Below are 20,847 nucleotides of genomic sequence, written 5' to 3'. Positions count from 1 at the left end.
GAATATAAAATATTGCAGTAATAACTTCATGGTCGATGTATACTGAGGTAATATCTTGGATATATTGGCTAAATATACTACATGGTCAAAGTTTATAATTATCATAGGTATTTTATGTTACATCCCCATAGGTACATTAAATATTATTTTGAAATTAATTTTAACTATTTATGTTGTAAGTGCATTTTCTAGAAAATTTAAAACAACATGTGTATATGTATGTGTGTGTTTCTCTGGTACATGGTATATCTAGAATATTCCTCTCAGTTAATAAAAATAATATGTTATGGGCCAGCAATGTGGTTCATCTGGGAAAGGCACTTGCTACCAAGTCTCATGACCTACATTCAGTCCCTGAGATCCACATGATAGAAGGAGAGAACTGACTTCCATGGGTCATTTCATGATCTCTGCGCGTAGGCTATGGCACACAGGTGTAGGCAGACCCATGCCATTGCCAACGTGGGAAGATCAGAGGGCAGTCTTCACATGAGTCCTCACCTTTCTCCCTTGACTGGAGCACAATCTCCTGGCAGCTGCACAAGCCTGGATGGCTTGCTGGGAGCTTCTGGAGGTTTCTGTCTCCACCTTCCATCTCCACATCACTGCACACTGGGATTGCTGAGACTGTGCTACTGCCTCCTGTGTACACGTGTTCTGAGGATCGTCAGGCTTACTCAGCCAGTGCTTTTGCCTACTGAGTCACCCCTACAGCCCTTGAAGCAAAACAGCCTTATTTCAGTGGTGTCACCCCTCTCCCAGGGCAGTGTAGGACAGATCCAAGAGAAGCCTCAGTGGGAAAACAATGTAGCAAGTGTGTGCTCATCTCCCCAACCACACTGGATGCTACCCAAGAGGGCTACTTCTTCTCTCCTCACCCAGATTACTGAGATCAGCAGAGCAGACAGGGTGGGAGCAGGAAACAGAACTTGGGGCCCTCTCAGAGTACATTGATGTTGGGCTAATATCCACTTATTAAGTGCACATATACCATGCATGTCTTCCTTGGTCTGGGTTACCTCATTCAGGATGATCTTTTCTAGTTCCATCCATGTGCCTGCAAATTTCAAGATTTCCTTGTTTTTAATAGCTTAGTAGTATTCCATTTTGTAAATGTACCACAGTTTCTTTATCCATTCTTTGGTTGAGAGACATCTAGATTGTTTCCAGATTCTGGCTATTATGAATGAAGCTGCTATGAACATAGCTGAGCAAATATCCATGTTGTGTGGTGAAGCATCTTTTGGGTATATGCCCAGGAGTGGAATAGCAGGGTCTTTAGGTAGCACTATTCCTAATTTTCCTGAGAAAGCACCAGATTGTTTCCAAAGTGGTTGTACAAGTTTGCACTCCCACCAGCAATGGAAGAGTGTTCCCCTTTCTCCACATCTTGAAAGCATGTGTTGTCCTTTGAGGTTTTGATTGTAGCCATTCTGATAGGTGTAAGATGGAATCTCAGAGCCATTCTGATTTACATTTCCCTGATGACTAAGGACATTGAGTGTTTCTCAGCTATTCTATATTTCTCTCTTGAGAATTCTGTTTAGCTCTGAACCCCCACTTTTTAATTGGGTTATTTGGTTTGGTGGTGTTACTGTTCTGTGGACAGTGCACTGATGTCCACCCACAGCCCCCAACTGGCTCATGCAGACACATGTACCCCAGACACAGGCAGAAAAACATACTGTGTGTTTCTGTAGTTTTTCATGTTTGTGACTGCTCAGAACCACACAAGTGTCTAAACTAGAAGTCAAGATGCGTTTGAAGGTTGTGAGGGGCTTGTCTATAGGAGGTAGGAAAGGAGCCTTCTGAGGCTTGGCATCCAGATGGAGAAGCTACAGGGTCACCCTGGAGACGCTGCCAATGATGCTTTCCTTTATTCTGAGAAACGATTTAAGGTTCTCTCTTACTAATGAGCAAATTAATAGAATCCAATGACTGCCCTAGTCAAGGTACTTAAATCAGTGAAGATGAGATGCCGTGGAGAGGTTGTACATCGGAAGAGAAAGCAGATGTTTTTCTCTTTTATTTACTATTGCCAAAATTGGATTTTCTGAAAGCCTTCATTGTCTTTGAAGACTTTATCTAATTTGCAATGTTCTTTTCCAGATGGGGAAAAACAGCCCATTTGAAACCCTCAGATAAATTGTAGCTATTTGTTGATTTGATCAGCCCTGCTACGGTTACTATAGAAACCTGAGTTCTTTCCGATGCCCTTTAGCCACAAAACAGAAATTTGATGTGCCCCCAGTATGGATTCTACTTCTTTGGTCCCTAAATAGCTACTTAATTACTTTCTTAACTGGATAATGTTAAGGGGGTATAAAATAAAATAAAATCTATTTAAAAGGCATCAGTTAAGAGATATTTTAATATTTGTACTTCAGCTTGGGTTCAGAAGTAAAGTCTTAAGATGAGGTAGGAATCATTTTCACACATTTGTTAGACCATTTGTCAATAGCCCTTAGCACTGAGCAAACCAAGAGAAAGTCTGATGGCCACAGCCCAGGCTTGCTGGTCAGCTTGAAGAGAAGACAAAGGTTGCATTGGGGCCCTCAGCCTGGCCATGTGTTCTCAGTTTAATTTAATTTGGAGACATAATACATAATTTTGTTGGGAAACAAAAAGAAATAAAGGATTGGCTATTCTAGCTTTTTGTGCCATCTTAGCCAGTCCCCGAGACAGCGCGAGAAGCCTTGTGTTCTAGACATGGCTTTGTGGGCTGATGGTGCCGGGTGAGGAAACAAGCATGCATAATGGTGGAAGCAGTTCTCCCTGAGGACCAGGGATGTGTTCCTCCATTTACAGGAACTGAAGAAGGCAAGGAAGGGACAGTGTCCCTTGGCACAAATGTCAACATGGGGAATAAGCATTGGCATAGGCTTTAATGGCTCTAGTCCCGGTACCTGAGCAGAGTTAAGGTGGCAGAAGCCCCAGGAGAGAAAAGCTTCAGTGGTTCTGGGAAGATGGGCTAGTTGCTTGCCAACATGAGGACCTGGGTTCAGATCCCCAGCAAAAGCCTGCCTTGGGGCAGGGTGAGAGTGGCAAAGTAGGTAATTGCCTGGGGCTCGAGGGCTAGTCAGTCTAGTTCAATCAGTGAGCCCAGGTCCAGTGAGAGACCCTGTCTCCAAGAGCAAGGTGGAGAGCAACTGAAACATGCAGCTGACATCAGCCTTTGGTCTCCACATGCAAGCACATGCATCTGCACACACGCACATATGAACACACACACACACACACACACACACACACACACACACACACACACACACAATCCAAGCCAGGCACAATGACTTAGGCCTGTAGTATGAGCTACTGTGAGGATGAGGTAAGGCTTGCAGGCTAGCCTGGTAGACGTGGTGGTGGAGACTTAGTGCTCACCCACTTATTGAATCAATCTGCATTTTAATAAGATTCCCAGGGACTCGTTACATCTTCAGAAGTGCTGATGGAGAAGACAGAACCCATTGACTGATGAATTAGCAGATTCCTCATCTACAGCTGCAGTGAACTGAGGGGAATTAATGGATCAAAGAGAGACCTGTACCAAACTTCCTGCTTTTTCCTGACCCGCGAATGAAGAATAATTATGTTTTGAAATGTCTTTTTACCCACAGATCAAAGAACTGTAATGTTGTGAGACATGAAAATTAGGTGAAAATTAAATTTCTGCCGTCCCTAAATAGAGTTTCTTGACAGGGATACATTCATTCCTGTAAGCATTTTGCCTGGGGCTGCTTTGGTTCTTCTAGGCAAGGTGCAGTCATTACCAGGAGGAGTTTCTGGCGCGAAAAGCCTGAAATCTGGGCCCTCTGATCTTCTGCAGAAGCTACAGGACTCCAGGATTAACAGAGTTTGGAGTATTAGGCCTAACAAGGGCATTTAAAAGCCTCATTGTTGGCAGGAAAGAAACATCTCAGAAGGTACACAGTTGTAAAATCAATGATATAAGGTCTGAAATGGTGCCTCTTATTTCCTGCTTCTTCCTCTGCTCTTCCCTGCACTTCTGTAAGCATTTGCATGTGTGTACACACATAGGCACATGCACACACACACACACACACACACACACACACACACACACACACACCGTGTCTATCCATGCATCTTGATACTATTTTCCTTTTCCACTACTCTAAGTCCCAAGAACATTAACTCCATGTAGCCTTTGACATAATTCTCAGACCTCTTGAAATCGAGTCCATTGTTCATTGTACAGAACAAAGGTAGCTTTTTTTTTTTTTTTTTTTTTTTTGCTAGACACACCTATCTCTGAAGGGTGGTTGGAGGCCTTCAGCAGAGAGGCATTCTGGCATCAGAAAGCATTCTACCCTTACATGTCCAAAGCCCTGTAGCAGTTGGGCAAAACCCACATGGGTCAAGAATCTGATTGCTGTCAGAAGTAGCCCAACTTCTCTCACACACTTTTGTGGTTCCAACAGCCAGGGACTCCAGCAGTTTCCAGCTGGTTACATGCGCATCTGCCCTGTTTATATCAGGTACCACTCCTGGAGGGAGAGTGTGGAGCAATGGGGGATGGGAGCCCTTCACAGCGGCAGCGGTCTTCCACTCCCTCTCTTCTTCCATGTCCTCACAGCCAAGCTCTGATTCAGGCTACAAGCCCTCTTTATCTGGTGGCCAGTGACCCCAGCTCCTGACACTGGCCAAGCTTTACAGCTGAAAGAGTTGCCACTCTGAAGACATGGCATGGTATCAACAACAGCTTAGGACCAGAGGGGTCTCAGGAATCCAAATTGGGAGAGCGTGAGGTATTGGCCCATGGTTAAGAGTGTCTATGGTTCCTTCAGAGGCCTGAGTTCAGTTCCAGCACCTATGTCAGGTGACTCAAACCTGCCTATATCTCCAGATTGCTGGGAATAAACCACCTCTGGATTCTGTGAGCACCAGCACTCATGTATGCATGCTCCTACACAGCCATGCACATGTACATAGAAGAAGAATAAAAATAGACCTTTAAGCCATGCGTGTGGTGGTGCACGCTTTGAATCCCAGCTCTCAGGATGTTCTCTATGAATTTAAGGCCAGGGCCAGGGTAACACAGAGAGATTTCATCTCAAACAAACAAACAAAATTAAGAATTCAAAATGGCAGCTCCCAAAATGAGGCTCAGTAACCTGTACCTGTGGTGTTCGTGGGTATTTTGGGAGCTTTTGCCGATTGTCATGGGTAGAGTCTCCTTAGAGACCATTGCTGTGATATATAAGTGATGGTGACATTTCCCAAACTACACAGGTCACAAGAGGGTCAGAGCTCAGGAACTTGGAGCATTCAATGGCTCCCATGTCTTTTGCCCTTAACACAGAGACAGCAGTGTAGCTTCCTAGCATTTCCCCACCTTGGCTCCTGCCTGGATGTCCATAGGCATGTGTCCCCTGGAGCTCTTGGAGACATGAAGAGGAGGAGTGCTGGGTGTGGGGGTGGGTTAGCACTTCTTGTGGTTTTTCAGAAGGAGATTTGGGATTAATTTAATATAGCCAAATATTACCAAGTCTTGGGCTTGTTTTTAGACCCATTTGAGTCCAAGGGTGATTGCCCAGTGGCTTGAGGAAGATGCCGAGGTTGCACAGCACTGTACTGATGCACTTCCCCTGAGGGTCTTCCTGGGGTGAACTATCACAGATGGAAGTTTGCCATGTATGTCCCAGGGCCTCTAGGTTTGTCCCTAGAAGTGCTAAAGCACAGGGCGCCCACTAACCCTATCAACGAGACGAGCCTATGCTTGTAATGGATGTTTTTGTTGCGGTTGGTTCCTCTTAGTTGTGTTGTAGATTAAAACATCTAGCCAGAAATCAAAGCTTTGGTTAGTTAGAGTAAAATACCCTATTTTGAGAACAATTATAGATCTGTGAGTTCTGACCTAAAGGCTCATAATTACAAAAAGTAGAGCTTCTCATTTCAGCAGACGAGGCCTTATCACTCTAATGTCTCGCCCATTTGCCCAGCAGGTCTCAACCTGTGAGTCACACAACACCTCTTGGGGCGGGGGGTCAAACAACCCTTTCACAGGGGTCACCTAAGCCCATCAGGAAAAAAAAATATTTACAATTTGTAACAGTAGCAAAAACGACAGTTAGGAAGTAACAACAAAAATAGTTTGGGGGTTGGGGTCACCGCAGCATGAGGAACTGTATTAGAGGGGTCACAGCATGAGCCATACCATCTGCCCCTCACTGCATCAGGCTGTGGGATTTGGGTTGTGAAACCAGGCTCTCTGGCATCTTCTCCCGATGGACCTCTGCGGCTGTGCGTGCCACTCCTCATGTGGGGTTCTCTGTTAAGAGGGTATTGATTCATTTTCCTTCGTGTCAGTACTTGAGACAATGAAGCTCTCTAGTCACAGTAGGGTTTTTATTCAGGAGTAAAGAGGGGGAGGCCAGGGAACCCGGTGCGTGGCCTTTAGTTACCAGGGCTGGATTATAGCGCATGCCTCCCTTCTTGTTTGACTGGGGAATTCTCAGGCACCTGGAGTTACTGAAGAGCTTCAGCGTCCTTGAGAAGGCAGGTTTTGTTAGGAGCCTGTGAGTTTGTTGGAGATATGGCGCTCAGATGGGAGAGCACTTGCTTCACGTGCATGAGGCACCTGGGTTGGATCCACAGCATGATACAACATAAACGAGGCTTGGAGGAGGCGCACGCCTGTCATCCTCACACTCAGAGGAGCTAGAGGCACAAATGTTAGAAGTTCAAGATCACCATGGCTACATACAAAGGTCAAGGCCAGGCTGAGCTACATTGAGCCTCTTGGGGGGTAGACAGTCACATAGGGGTTGGGGTGGCGTAGCTTGAACTGGGAACAGAGAAAAGACTTAATGTGAGTTTGGTTTTATTCTGACTCTTGAAGAGTAATCTGTGTAAAATCATTTGAGAACCTAGCTATGTGCTCTCAGTCATGTGTACTAACAGGAATGCCCGTAACCCTGTCACATGGATTGGTGCCTGGCAAGACACATCTACGGGTACCGTGGAACTGATTGATGCAAAGACCTTGTTAATGCAAAGAAATGCCCTGTGGCGAGTGAGAGAATGGGCGTGGCCACATGTGGCTTGGTCCCAGGCATTTCACTGTTCTGACAAGAATGAGGTAGTTCTGTAGCCCTCTAAGGACTACTACTGCTGGGGCAGCCGGGGACAGATCCACTTCCTGACTGTCCCCTGACCCCACTCCTGTGTCAGCCACCAGGTGAATGCTGCCTCCTGCACTTTCTGCATTCTGTGTGAAACCTACCAGGTGGGCCCCAGCATTTGTCTCGTGGTGCTCGATGCAGAGTGGGCATGATGACCATGCTGAGACTTGCTCTCGGGGGCCGTCTCCTCTGCCCTCCATTGCCTGTCTTTTAAAGGCCTCCTTCATGATGCTGGGTTTCTTTGGAGAAGCAGCTTCAGAAGCTGGCCCCACCTGAGCACACTGAGCTACAGTGTAAGCAGAGAAGACCTTCCCTTGCAGTAACCCCTTCTGTTTTCTTAAGAGCAAACAGTTGCCTCTGTCCACTCCAGGGTGTGAGGACAGTTCCTGTTTACAAACACTTCCAGGTGCATGAAATAAGCTAATGCTTGGATCATCAAACCCTAAGTGCCACCTAAACCTTCTGCCTTACAGTATCTTTGTCCTTGTAGCTATGTTGGAAAACGATCCTTCTAGGAAGAACTAATATACAAAGTCTAAGGCTGGGTTTCCTAGCATGTAGAAAAGACAGACACTAGAAGAGACGTGGCCATAGCTAAAAAGAAAACTAAAGAGAGAGCTGAGGGTGGAGAGATGGCTCAGCAGCTCCCAACCTGCACAGCTCTTGCAGAAGCCTCGGGTTTAGTTCCCAGCTCACTAACCACCCTAATTCTGCTTCCATGCAATTCAGTGCCCTCTTTTGACCTTCACAGGCCCCCTGCATGTTCATCTTGCTCATAAACACACACACACGCGCGCACACACACACACACACACACACACACGCACACACACACATACACACAGAAATATTTTTAAAAATAGAGGGAGGGGGGCTGGAGAGATGACTCAGCGGTTAAGAGCACCACCTGCTCTTCCAGAGGTCCTGAGTTCAATTCCCAGCAACTAAATGGTGGTTCATAACCATCTATAATGTGATCTAATGCCCTCTTCTGCCCTACAGGTGTACATGTAGGCAGAACACTGTGTACATAATAAATCTTTAGAAAAAAATCCTGGGTGATGGTGGTGCACGCCTTTAATCCCAGTCCTTGGGAGGCAGAGGCAGGTGGATCCCTATGAGTTCGAGGTCAGCCTGGTCTACAATGCAAGTCCAGGACAGCCAAGGCTACACAGAGAAATCCTGTCTGGGGAGGGGAAAAGACGGAGGGGGAGAATGGGCAAAACTATTCATTACCTCTCCAGATCCCCCCTCCCAGTGGGTAAACTGAGGCTTCTCCCAACTCTGGTGGACAGCTGCCCTCTCTCTGAAAAATCGTTCCTCCCCACTGGCTGGCCACTCACTCTCACCTGTCTTGGTATTCCAGGAAGCAACATGGTACAGTGACACGCCTTTAGTCCCAGTACTTGGGAGGCAGAGGCAGGCGGATCTCTGTGAGTTTGAAGCCAGCCTAGTCTACAAAGTGAGTCCAGGACAGCTAAGGCTACACAGAGAAACTCTGTCTCAAAAAAAAAAAAAAAAAATTATGCATACACACACACACACACACACACACACACACACACACACACACACACATACACACACACACGGTACCTAAAACAAGACCTCTTCCTGGATCTTGCCCTCCACCCCACACCTGGATGTGGGAATCAAGTGTCTGCCTGTCATGTTCTTTTCTGTAGTAGCCATCACCATGTGAACGCCAAAGCTCTGTTTTCATACTTGGGTCTGAAGCCCCCGTTTGTACATTGGACACCACATCAGTTATTTTTCTTATTGCTATGACAAAATGCCTAACAAGAAGCAAGTTAGTGGAGGGATGTTTATTAGGGAAATAGTGTCCATCACAGTGGGATAGGCATCTCAGCAAGAGGGTGAAGTGGCCACATCACCCCTGTACACGGGAAACAGGCTGGACAGGAAGTGAGGCTAGGCCCATCCCCCTATGACCCATGTCCTCCAGAAGGCTCTCCCTGCTAAATGTTCCAAAACAGTACCCAGAGCCAATAGTGGGAACCAAGTGTTCAAATACATGAGCCTGGGTCGGGGGAGGGGGGCAGGGGGAATGCATTTCACATCCAAAGCACAGCAAATCTAAACAGCAGGGGGAGGCTTTGCTCCCCTTCTCCCACCAGGACAGAGAAGTCACATGCCTCGCATCACAGAGCCTCCTCCCCACGTGGTTTGCATTCCTTCTTATTTTTATGTATTTCTTGGGCCCTTTTCATGGCTAGTCCCAGGAGAAGAAACCCAGCTCATTCTTTCTGAGGGAGGAAGGGTCAGCAGTGCGGGGTTAACACAGCAAGAGCAACCATTCCCTCACACCTCAGAGTGGCTTCCCTCTTGCTTGGCCACAGTTCTAAACTTTACCTTGTGGACTTTTCCGAAGATAGATTTATCAGCAACCAGGCCATGCCTGGCCCTCCCAGACCTGGCAAGCTACACAGAAGTCAGCAGGGCCGCTGTGAGTGAGTAGCCACATTTGCACAAAGCTGCTGGCTTAGGGTGGGGGTGGAGGCTAGGGAGGAATGCCGCCACCATAGTCCCGTTTTTTATTGGGGTACTCTTTCTGTGCCCCTCACTGTACCAGTCCCCAGCTGAGTGCCCCCACGAGTCACAGTAGCAATCAATAAGATCCCATCTGCTCTTTCCCGGCCGGCTTCGGCAAAGTCCCCATCCACTTTCAAAGCCAATAGGTCACATGAAGAACCCCAGGACATCTAGTCTGTGGAGAGCCGTGCTGCTTGCACCCCTGTCCTCTCCCACTCCAGACTCTCTACCCTTGAGACTACTTGCCCCTCAGCCACTTCCTCTCTGCTGCAACCTGCAACAAAGTCTACACCTCAACTTTCCACAGTCTCCCAGGACCCCAGATCTGAAGAACCACATAAAAATGTGGCCCCCAGCAGTATCTTACTCCAGGCTGGTGGCCCCCAACACACATTCTTCCCCCCCGCACCCCCGCCTCAGGAAAAGGTATGGATTTACACCTCTGTCTTGCATTGAAGCTCCTCCTCCAGATTCCCACCCCCACTCCCATTCCTCTGAAGACCAACTCTGGCAGGAGAGCCCTTGGGACTGCTCGGCCCTCTAATGAGTCCCCCTCTCTGGGAGTCTCCCTGCTGAAGCTTCATCTCTTCCTCTTTATCGACCCTGAATCTCTGCTGACTCTGCCTGCCACCTGGAATGGCTGTGGCTAGATACTGCTATGGAAGCAGCTTCCCGCTTCTGGCCCAGTAAAAATAAAAGATCCAGTTCATCTGTGATGAGGTTAGCATTTCAGCCCATTTTACAGAAGACAAGACTGAGGCCCGCGGAAATTAAGGGTTCCGTAAGTGCCGTTCTATCTGTGACAGGAAGCACCCTGCTTCCATGCTCAGCACCACTCTTGAGCATCTCCGCATCCCCTGGGAGCTGATGGAACCCAGAGAGGAACACGGAGCAGCGGTCCAGCTGCAGCCAGTCCTGGAGGCAGGTGTTCCATGGTGCTCTGATTAGATGCCTGGGTTTTAAGGACCAGGATGGTTTAAACAGCGCTCCACAAGCATGGGCTGAACCAGGACATCTCGGAAGTTCTGTCCTAAACCCAATGGCAGTTGCCTCTGCTTTCAAAATGCTTGCGCCTGTCATCTAGACACAATTTAGATTTTTTTTTTTTAACACAGTTGAACAAGTGGATCTAGCATTTCAGAGGCAAAACTCACAAAAATAGAAACAAAGATGTCTGTGTAAAAAAAAAAAGTACAGGTTTGAGCCTTTTTTTTTTTTTTTTTTTTTTTTTTTTTTTTGGTGTGTGGTGTGTATGGGGGGTGCAGGACATGGGAGGGGGCGGGGATGACAAGGTGCCTTATTAATCCTTCCCATCTTTATACCCATGAAGAAAAGCAAGCTTCAGGGGCAGTTCCAGCCTGGACAGCTCAGGTATCTGGCTTCAGGACCTGGCTTCATATGGTCATTGAGCTCTGCCCCCATGTGACAACAACCACTATTTCTGGTCGGTTCACAGGTTACTGTCTGCTTCTCTTCTACAGTAGCTGCTGTGGCTCGTGGCCCACTCAGGGGTCCCTGGCAATGCCCACTGCCTTCCTCTCTCTCTCTCTCTCTCTGTCTCTCTCTCTCTCTGTCTCTCTCTCTCTCTCTCTCTCTCTCTCTCTCTCTCTCTCTCTCTCTCTCTCTCTCTCTCTCTCTCTCTCTCTCTCTCTCTCTCTCTCTCTCTCCCTCTCTTCAGGTCCATTCTTGGCCCTCTGGCTTGCAGTGTCTGAGAGCATCATGAGGTTTTAGAATGCCCAGAAGGCACAAATGATCTATAGTTGTTTAGGGTTTGCAGCTTCCTGTAAGTAAAGCAAGCGTCTGGTGGTTTCAGAGCTCCCTCTGGCATCTTACCGTCACTGACATTGGCAAACACTTGGCTCTCTCATCTTAGTGCTTCAGGTCACTTCTGGAAAGGTCCATCTAGGAAGATGAACTAGGTGCTTCCTTTGCAGCACGTCGCATTGTTTATTGGGACGCCAAAAGACCTTCATCCGGGTGCAATCGCTCCAGGAGCTAAATACCACAAGAGGGCAGTAAAGGCACGCAAAAGAAAGACTCCCCGGCCCTTGATGCACACAGGCCACAACAGAAGAAACTTGTCCATAAGCAGGAATAGCAATGAAATGGTCACTCCATGCTCCCAACTGCTCCTGATTTTAGGCAACAACCTCAGTGCTAAAAGAGAAACAGTCAAGAGCCATCTGTGTGGGCCTTTGTCACCTCCTTTCCATCTCTTCTTGCTTGCCCAGGGACTGTGTTCTTAGGAACAGAGAATTCTACGCCTTTAAGAAATGAGCATTGCTGGAAGACCGTTTACTTTGACAGCATGTGTGAATCCATGAGACTTCCCAACCCTGCAAAGGCCTGTGAGGTGGGGTCCCCAAAGGGGACCATTCCTGGCAGGAAAAGAAATGCATTAGTGTGAAAAGTCTAACTCCATTGTATGCCCTGGCCATTCAGCTCTCACTGGACTTCCCTAAAGTGGGCATCAGATAATTCATGCTGCCATCCCCAGGGAGAGAAAGACTGTGTTCTCATGGGTAGAAATGCCCAGAAGAGGTAAACTTGGGAGGATCTACAAAACAGGGTCCTTTGGAGATCCCGGGATCCTCCCATAGCAACTGGGGAGACTGATAGACAACAGCCTTCCAGGGTCCACTTACCAGCCAGGCAAGTTGATCTGCTTCTCAGATTAGCCAGTCTACCCTGAGGCCTAAGAGGCAGTTAACTGTTGCTGGTGGGGGCAGGGGGTGCACAGTGCTTCTCCCTCCCTGAAGAGCTATTGGCAGTTAATAGTAACTCGGGGGAGGGGAGGGTGTGAGGGAGCATTTATTCTTAATGTGCCCATGCTCCTGTAACAGTTTGGATCACACACACACACACACACACACACACACACACACACACAGAGGAAGGAGGGAAGGAAGGGAAAAGGAAAGGAAGGGGCAAAGAGAGGGAGTGGTGGAGGGAGAGAGACAGACTTGAAAGTGGAAGGGAAACTACTCAGAAAGAGGACAGAATCAATGGGAATGGAGGGAAATGGGAGATGGTAATTGATGGGGGACAGTTATGGCTGAAATACCCTGTGTATATACATGTATGAAAAAGAGACCAGGCAACCCAACAGGCATGCCACCAATGGCAGGATGGGTCAAGGAACGTAAGGGAAAACATAACCGTAAAGAAAATAACAGAATGGCTACTGAAAACTCCTGAGGCATGGTAGAAAAGTAACCAAATACTGCTTTCCACAGCAGGCAAAGCTCTAATGGATCCTGGACCCCACATTTCCCAACCCACCACCCTTGGGGTATGACTTAATTGCAACAACATTGAGGCCTGCTAGCTTCCCATGACTTCCTGACTTCATTTTAACAGTGGCAACCACCTGAGTGGCTGTGTCCTTACAAACAGTTCTCAATAAGGAAATGGCTTACTCTGTATCCCTTGCCCTTGTGCTTTGCTGGGTCAGTACCACCTAATTTGGCAACACCGCCTTATTTTCCTGTGCCACTCAGTGCATCAAACATCATGGAAGAGACGTTCAGGGTCATTAAGAAGTTTTCATTATTGCTGTCCTGATAGGTTAGCAAGGAGACGCAGGGATTTTCTAACTAGAACTTCAAGCCTAGGGATGTAGCTCTTGTTGGTGGAATGCTAACCTCACACACTGGAGGCCCTGGGCTCAGTCCCCAGCATAGAGAAATACACTCTATTAAAAATGTAAAAACAGGACTGGAGAGATGGCTCAGAAGTTAAGAGCAACCGTCTGCTCTTCCGAAGGTCCTGAGTTCAATTCCCAACCACCACATAGTGGCTCACAACCACCTGTAATGAGATCTGGTGCCTTCTTGTGGTGGGCAGGCACATGTGTGGGCAGAATACTGTATAAATAATAAATAAATACTTTTTTAAAATGTAAAAGCTTAACTGCAGTTGTAAATGAACAATTTGAGAATCAAGAGTAAGAACTGCGCCCCAGACACCGCCTGCCGTTCTGAGTCACGGCCACACATCTGTTCTTCTGAACTTCATGCCGAAGCAGCAGAGGTGTGTAGGGACATCATAGAGTATTTGGCCTACACAGCCAGATTTACTGACCTGTGCTATGGGAGAAGGGCACTAACTCAAAGACTAAGAGTTTGACTGTACCAACCAAGGACAATGCATGCAGTAAACCTAGAACCCCTATTCAGATCTAGCCAAATGGACAGCACATTCTCCACAGTTGTGTGGAGAGCAGGGACTGACTCAGACATAAACTCTCGTGCCCCCTATTTGACCACTTCCCCTTGGTGGGGAGACCTGGTGACACTCAGAGGAAGAGTAAGCAGACAACCAGGAAGAGAACTGATAGGCTGTGATCTTATAGTGGGAGAGGAGGTCCCCTTCTGTCACAGACCTAGGGGAGGGGAATAGGATGAAAGAGGGAGGGAGGGTCAAAGGGAAGATACAAGTGAGGGGATAACAATTTAGATGTAATCTGAATAAATTACTTAAATGAATATTAAAAAAAAAAAACCAAAAAACAAAAACAACAAAGACTAGAGTTTGGGCTTCAGAACCAAGGAAGGAAATGGGTCTAGAAATGTCACTCTGACTCCTCACTGGCAATGTGAGCAGCCTTGTGTCACTTGTCTCCAAATTCTTTCAGAGGTTAAACTGCTCTGTCACCCTGCAGTGGTTGGTGACACTCATCCCAGAGTGCAGGAGGCTCATCCTCTGCAGCCAGAGGCTCCAGGGCCCTGTGTTGGGATAGATTTGGGAGAAAGTGGTACCCTTCTCTTCCTCCATACACTACCGCAACCCTGTGAGGGGCTGGAGGTAGTGGCTTTGGCTCCGGAGACCGTCTTCAAGCCTCATGCGTCTTCGTCTGCATGCAGGTATCTTCATCAGAGGCAGGTTAGGCCTCCCCCGGGACCCTTCTAGGCCTTACAGATGGTCTGTGGTCCTGGGGAAAATGAAGAGTACACATTCGTGATTTGCTTGCTGTTCATCTGTGATTCCCACCCCCCCCCCTCCAGCTTAGGAAGAAGACTCCAGGCAGCAGGTGTTAACAGTCCCGCGCCCCCCCCCCCGCCCTCAGCCCCCTAAGTTCGAGTGTGTAGCTGCAGCCTGGGTAAGGAAGCAAATTAAAAAGATGCAGTCACAAGGAAATGGGGTGGCATGGGAGGTGGCCTGCCCTAAGGACAGCTTGCTTGCTTTTCTGTACAGATAAATTTTCATTCTATTGTCATTGGCTCTGGCTGGCGTAAGCAAACCACACAGGCCACATGCCTTACAAACATGATTCATTGCTCACTGTCTTCAGGGCTAGGGGCTTCAGGGTCAAGGCTCAGACAGATGCATGTCTGGTTCATAGATGGCCCCTTGCTCGGGTGTCCTCACCTGCTGAGAGCCTGAGCCCCTCTCATGAGGACACTTACTAATCCCAGTGTGATTCTGGAGCCCTGGGGACTTAATTGCCTCCCCTACTTCCTCATGCCTTCATCTTAGGGGCTAGGATTCTCACATGTGAGTTTGGGGCATAAACATCCAGGCCATGTCACCTTCCTCAACTGTTCCTTCTGGCATGTCAAGCATGGAGCCCACAAGCCTCATGAAGATGCAAAACCATCACCTTACTTAAAGCATTAAGGGGTGTGTGTGTGTGTGTGTGTGTGTGTGTGTGTGTGTGTGTGTGTGTGTGGTGTTGGCATATGAAAATGTTTTAAAATCCAATTGGGAGGCTTTAGAGCCGTGGTTCTCAAACCTTCTTAATGCTGGGACCCTTTAATACAATTCCTCATGTCGTGGTGACCCTCAGATATAAAATTATTTCATTACTACTTCATAACTGTAATTTTGCTACTGTTATGAATCATAATGTAAATTTGATATGCAGGATATCTGATATGGGACCCCTGTGAAAAGACCCCCAAAGGGCTCTCGATCCACGGATTGAGAACCATTGCTCTAGAGCATAAAGTTAGAGATGATGAACATAATTTCCCAGTACCAAAAGGTGGAGGCACTGAAGTGATGATGGCCTCATATCTTTAAGAATGCTCCTAGAAGTCCCAACGAGTAACACATACATGTGTACTAAGGAAAGTCAGCCTGCCTTTCAGAATTAGGGTGTCCTGACTCTTTGGGCTTCCCACCTTTTCTCCATGGTCTTCCTCTGTCTGCCTTCATACAGTTGGCAGTGGGCATCACCAGCCTTGCACCATCCAAACCTCTTCACTTGATGACTCCGTATGTGCTAGGGAGTCTAAGAACAAGAAAGAGATCCAAAACTGAAAATGGTGCATCTGGCTGCTATAGAGAACACTGGAAAAAGAAACCACCCAGGTGTCCAACAGCAAGGGAGTGAGAAGTCCCTAACACTTGGCAAGGAAACACAATGTAATGCTGTCTGTGTTAAATAAGATGTGAAAACGCAAGATTGTAGGACAGCTGTAAGATGTTAGCAGTTGTCTTCTCTGGGTGATAAAATCATAGGTACTTAATTTTTTTTTTTATTTTTTAAAAGAATGTATGCGTCTTAAAATTTTCTAAAATGAACATATTTTGTTTCAAGAAGAAATAACTGCCTTTTAGAAAATGTTATATGAAAAGTCATTTACTCATTCACTCAGAGCACTTGAGGTACACCGTGTCCTAAGCTCTGCAGATAGACCAGAAAGAGCCCAGCAGAGAACCTCAGGCTCTTTCCCATATGGAGAGAGGGATGACCAAACATGGAGTGTAAAGACACCAGGCAGAAGGAAAACAGGAGGACATAAGCCACAGGAAATGGGGTGACAGGGACAGTTGTCAGGGTGAGTGGAGGATCCCGGGGTCTTAAGGTATCATTTTCAGACTAGAAGGAAGGCACGTACACCTATGTGGGTCACAGGAGGCAGAAAGCACAGGCCCTCAAGGGGCAGAATGCTTGGCCCATCCAACAAATGAAATGAGCTAGCCAGAGAGCAATAGGCTTCTCCTGTACATCACTGTGCTGCCTGAGACCCTGTAATGACCACTAAGTAGCATCCTTTTAACCTGTTGCCTAGCAACTGAGTAATGGGACTAGATGTCAGAAGCCATAGCTGGTTGGAAACACAGGCACTAACCTAGCCGGCAGGTGCCTCCAGCAAGCCCTCCCCAGGTCCTCATAATTTGCCTCTGGTGCACTCAACTGCTCCGAGCCAGTCCTGCAGCACACACAGGTGAATATAGCACCTCAGAGGCAAGGAAATGTGCTGCAGCCTCAGTTCCGAGGAGTACAATAACCTCCACTAGCCCTATTCTGCTTTGTGGAGCAATGCTGAAATGCCTGGTCAGTGTTCAGGTAAGGAGCCCAGAGCATTTTCAGCATGAAATAAAGAAAAGATTTTTTTAAAGAACACATAAGAGAGATTCCAAACAGTTCGTGTGTTTCTGCGGTTGGGCACCATCAGCCTGGCTCCCCGCTGGAATGTCAGAAGTAGAAAGACCCTTTCCACAGCTGTCAAGTTCAGTGGCAGTCACTACGTCGCACTGCAGATAGCTTTGATAAATATGTTCATCAAAGCCACACTTGCACTAACTCCAGGAAACACTTTTATTGAAGACACACTTACAAAACGGGTAAAAACCAGAACATTTCAAGTGGGACACAGTGCGCTTAGACATTGACCCTCACTTCAGAGATCTCTGGGCTCATGCTGCAGTGTGGGGCCTAGAGCTGGGATAAGCCAGAACCTCTTGTCAGTATGTCCAGCAGAGGCATGATATGAGAGCCAATAAGTGATGACAACCCAACTCTGGGTTGTTTCAGGGAATGGGTGTGGGGGGGGGGGGGTCGGGGGGTCGGGTCTGTTTTCTCATGCAGCAAAGCTAGAATACACTCGGTACACACAGTTCAAGGAAGGCAGGATGTCTTGGGAATGAACTTAAGCCTTTGCCCTTGCTGCTTCCAAAAGTCAAATGGTCCCAGCTCTGCTGCCCCAAGTGGTTTAACATGATAGAAAATGGATATCTCCCATTGCCCCATCCTTCATATACCTAATGTGTACCTAGTGTAAGTTTTTACTCTTTTTATCATTATTTTATGGATATTTAAGAGTCTCGTGTAACACAGGCTGCCTTGAACGCCTGCTCCATCTGCCTCTGCCTCCTATGTCCCGTTTGGCATCTCAGCCTGGTTTCAATGTGAAAATCCTGCAATAACGGGCTGGGTGGGAGGACAGGTCACTGGATTCAGGAGCAGGCCACGTGTGTGTACCTGTACTTCACTTCCGGTGGACATGCAGGGACCCGTATTGCATGGCTTGTTTGCCCCCACCCACCCTGTGGCCCTTCAGGGACCACAAGAGCACCTCTGTAGTTCAGAATGAGATGTGTCATAGTTGGTTATTAGCTCATTTCCCCGCGAGGAGAGGACACTGGCTGGTCTCAGAGCCTGGAATTCAGGTGGCATCATGAAGCAAGAGCTTGACAAATTTTCAGGTGCCGTCTTATGAGGAACCCAAGTTCCCCAGGTGCAAGTAATTATTTTTTTTAGGGTGGTTTTTTTTTTTTTTTTTTTTTTTTTTTTTTTGCTTTTTGTTTTTTTGTTTTTTGTTTTGATTTAAGACAGGGTTTCTCTGTGTTATCTTGGCTACCCTGGACTCCCTTTGTAGACCAGGCTGGCCTCAAACTTACAGTGATCCACCTGCCTCTGTCTCCCGAGTGCTAGGATTACAGGCATGTGCCACCACACCCAGCATGGTGAAAGTTATTTTAGTTAAAGCCAATAAAACATGCTATTTTCTGTCTAAGGATGAAAGAAGAGAGCCCAGAAAATTTCCAGCATTTAGAGTTAACTTGTTGTATTTCACAACATTATAATTGAGATTTTAATTTTTTTCCCTATTGAATCATTTCTATGTCATTTTGTTTTCTTTTGTTTTCGAGATAGGGCCTCACCTTGTAGCCCTGGCTGTCCTGGAACTTGCTCTGTAGAATAGGCTGGCCTCGAACTCAGGGGCCTGTGCTAGGATTAAAGGTGTGCACCACCATGCCCAACTATATGCTCTTCATTAAAGCCTTTTCCTTAACTGGCCTTAGCTCATCTGCAGAAATTTCCATTTTGTTTCCTGTAATCCCCCTGGGAGTCTGGGAGGCCCAAGGGACATGCACAGCCTCCAGACAGAGCACAGACATGTGCAAGGACCACAGGAAGCCAGAGCCCATTTTCTGGTGCTGCAATCAAATAGCCAAAGTTAGCCAATATATAAATTAGAGAGGGTTCTCTAGCTTATGGTTCTGAAGGTTCACAAATAGCTGCCAGCCCTGTGGTGAGGGATGACATCATTTCAACTCAAGCAGAAAACGAAAGGGGCCTTCTGAGCATCCTTCCTCCTCTCACTGTTGACTGTCAAGCTCTGCCAGCTGAATCCTGTTTGCTCTTGGCCCCAGCAGGGCGCCTGCCCATGTTGGTCCCTGTTCACATTGCTGTAGTGTAGGATGTCAGCAGGAGGCCTCAGGCTTCTGAAATCTCTGCAGTTAAGCAATCGGCTCTAAGTTTATTCCACACACCCCCCGGGCCCCCTCACACATATATTGATTTGATTTGCACTCCTGGAGAAGTCTGTGCTGCACTCATGTCAGCCAGAGTAATGTCAACAACATGCAAGTTGGGAAGGGCAAGTCTCTTAGGCCTGCTGTGAAGTTAGTTGCCAAGCAACCTGTTCAAAACTGAGAAGAAATGGTGGGCTCAGAAGCAGAGCTTGTTATGGGATGGCTGTGCTTTCCAGAATGTGACCCAGGGATGAAGAGAAAGCCAGCTGTTTACAGCATCTGGCCAGGGACCCTCCTAGAAGGCCTCTGGGGCCATCCCCAAACTCCCCTAAACACACACAAACACACTCGCACACACACACATGCACATTCACACACACTCGCACACACACACATGCACACACACACACACAAACACACACACACACATACACGCAAGCATACACACTCTCACACATACACACACACACACACTACTGACACAACTGCTAAGTATCTCTGTCTATCTTATTGAACTCCATAGTATTTTAAACCCCTGCTATGAATGGGGCTTGCTCAAAGGTAGTACAAAACGAGCAAAGTTGAAATACTTATGGATTTTCATGTTGCTTTAGAAAACTCAATATCCGAAATGGTCTGGTGTCCTTATGCAGCAAGTCCTGCAGATGGCAGTATGGAAATGGTTCCAGAATGCTCTGTAGGAAAACTGCAGTGGTAGAGGATGCACTCTGGATGGTGACACTTGCATAAGGATACCTAGGCCATTTATACCTCAGGGCTGACTTGGGAAGGGGTGAAATCTAACTCCAGCCCATGGGCTAGGTCCTGAGCAGCCAGCTGTCCATCTTGAGCACAGTTCGTGATGTCACCTGGTCTTGATCTGGACCCCCCTCCCCCCATATGCTGGTCTCCCTCTGTGAGCCATCTCAGATGGACCTGTGCTTTGGGAGAGACTTTTCCTGAGCAGTATGAGCCCCCACTGATCGTGCCTGCATCCACATCCTAACAGTGTGAGGGATTGTTTTCATCGATGTGGGAAACCTTTGCTAATAAAGAAACAAGCCAACAAACACACATTTTCTCCTTCAGCTAGGATCCAGCCTTGCCAAGGCATCTGTCAGTAGCAAGGCCCCTCTGGATGCCTCCTTATCTCCTCTGCCATCTACCCTTTAGCCTACTGTGGTGGTTTGAATAGGAATCACACACACACACACACACACACACACACACACACACACACACCCATAGGTTCTTATATTCAAATGCTTAGTCACTGGGAAGTGACACTATTTGAGAACAATTAGGAGGCGTGGCCTTATTGGAGGAAGTTTAGCCTTATTGGAGGAAGTGTGGAGGGGGCGGGCTTTGCAGTTTCAGAAGCCCATGCCAGCACCTCCCCCCTCCCCCCCCCCCTCCCGGCCTCCTCTGCCTGAGAATCTGGATGTAACTCTGAGCCCCTGCTCCAGAGCCACAAGTGCCACCATGTTTTCACCATGCCCCTGCCATGGTGACAATGGGCTAACCCTCCAAAACTGTAATGCTTTCTTGTATAAGAGCTGGCCTGGTCCTGGTGTCTCTTCATGGCAATAGAACAGTAGCAAAGACCCATACCTATATCGGTATTGACTTGAGAGAGAGCCTAGCACCTGCTACTGAGCTC

At 47.4% G+C, this 20,847-nt stretch overlaps 1 protein-coding gene across 1 annotated transcript in view; it reads left to right on the top strand.

Moving 5' to 3' along the window:
• The window catches only part of Prkca (protein kinase C alpha), a 392,514-nt gene that overhangs the window by 323,525 nt on the left and 48,142 nt on the right, over positions 1–20,847 (top strand). The gene's annotated exons all lie outside the window — the stretch shown is intronic.

Source organism: Acomys russatus, chromosome 16 (genome assembly GCF_903995435.1).
Source record: "Acomys russatus chromosome 16, mAcoRus1.1, whole genome shotgun sequence".
Lineage (NCBI taxonomy): Eukaryota > Metazoa > Chordata > Mammalia > Rodentia > Muridae > Acomys > Acomys russatus.
The sequence above is the reverse complement of the archived record's forward strand: the minus strand, read 5'-3'. Positions and strand labels throughout refer to the sequence as shown.